This window comes from Orycteropus afer, unplaced genomic scaffold, assembly GCF_000298275.1.
Source record: "Orycteropus afer afer isolate SDZICR_OR568_19922 unplaced genomic scaffold, OryAfe1.0 scaffold00034, whole genome shotgun sequence".
In the NCBI taxonomy this organism is placed as follows: Eukaryota; Metazoa; Chordata; class Mammalia; order Tubulidentata; family Orycteropodidae; genus Orycteropus; species Orycteropus afer.
Window position 1 is genome coordinate 18,098,227 of NW_006921621.1, and position 1,827 is coordinate 18,100,053.

Sequence of the window (1,827 nt, forward strand, 5' to 3'; positions counted from 1 at the left end):
TAGCTGGGCACCATCTAGTTCTTCTGGTCTCATAGTTGTATGGGCTGAGGATCACATGGTGTACCAGTTACTTGGACTAATTGTTTCCATGTGTCTTTGGTTTTCTTCACTCCTCTTTGCTCTGGATGAGGAGAGACCCATTGTTGCATCTACATGGGCGCTTGCAAGCTTTTGAGATCCCAATCACTACTCACCAAAGTAGGATGTGGAACAACGTTTTGTGTAGTATGTTATGCAAAATAAGCTTGATGTACCCTGCGACTATGGTCCTGAGCTCACAGGTCCAACTGCTCATTCCCTCTGGGTAGCTGGCTGTGACCAAGAAGTGACTACAACCTTGTCCCTTGTCAGCTCTACTATATATCTGGGAATTCTTATAGAACATACAAATACACTTGTAGAAACATTGTGCAGACTGTAGTCTTTAATCTTTATAAGTAAATATTCAGGGCATCTTAACTTTCAGCAAGCAAAGTTGTGTTGTCTGCATATTGCAGGTTGTTAATGAGTCTTCCTTCATGCATATGAGGTGATTGAAAATACTATGGCTTGGGTTAGATACATCATAATCTTCAAAGTGACATTCAAAGTGACCACCAGTGTCTGGCAGTTTGTTGCACTGTGGTGGCTTGTGTGTTGCTGTGAGGCTGGAGGCTATGCCACTAGTATTTCAGATACCCACAGGGTCACTCATGGTGGGCAGGGAATGGTAATAATATGGCAAATACTTCTATGGTGCTCACTTGTCCAAGGCCACAGAGTGATTATGGGGCTGGGATAAGAAGCCGTAAGTGTGGTACCAGAGCTCATTCTCTGTCAATCATTTAGCTATAGATTAAATTTATGAATTGAAAATAGTTCCATGTATTAATGGAGTTCTAAATTAAACTAAAAGCAGCTTTTAAAATTTGATTAAGGTGAAGACAAAATCTACATGAATGTTCATGAATGGTCAGGTGGACCCACAGGCCTGAGGAGGGGTTTATTACCTTTCCTGGCTAATAGAAAGTTTAGGAAGTACTGCCCAGCTCTTTGAAAAAATTGGGTCTCAAACTGTAGTATGTATCAGAACCATGGGTTCTTATGAAGCAGGCAGCCTCCTGGATAAAAGTAAAAGCTCCCATGTAAAAGTAAAAGCCAGTATTTATTGAAGGAGCCCAGTTGGTGCAAAGGTTAAGCAATTGGCTGCTAACCAAAAGCGGATGGTTCGAACACACACAGGGGCTCTATGAGAGAAAGACATGGTGATTTGTTTCCATAAAGATGTCAGAAAAACAAACCCATTGCCATAGAGTTGATTCTGACTCATAGTGAGTCTATAGGATAGAGTAGGACTGTCCTATAAGGTTTCTAAGGCTATAAGTTTTATGACTCATCCAGCTCTAGCTCAGAATCAACTTGATGTACTGGGTTTGGTTCTGAGTTTAATCTTTACAGAAGCAGGCTGCCTCATTTTTATCTTGCAGAGTGCTTAACCACTGTGCCATTAGGGCTCCTCCATAAAGATTACAGCCTAGAAAACTCTATGGGGTCACTAATTGACTTGATGGCACTCAAAAACATTTATTAAGCACTTTCTCTGTGCAAGACAACTTTTTATCCACTATCTTATTTACTTTTCCATAAAATGGAACTCCATTCCTAACAATGGGAACCTACAAGGTCCCCATTTTACAGATGAGGAAAATGAAACACACTAAGTTAAGGAAGTTTGGGTTTACCAGTTAATAAATGATAGATTCAGGGAGGGATTAATTTAGGGCTAGTTGGGGCTTACACGCTGACATGGGTAGGGGGAGGGATATACGGGAAGGATATATGACCACC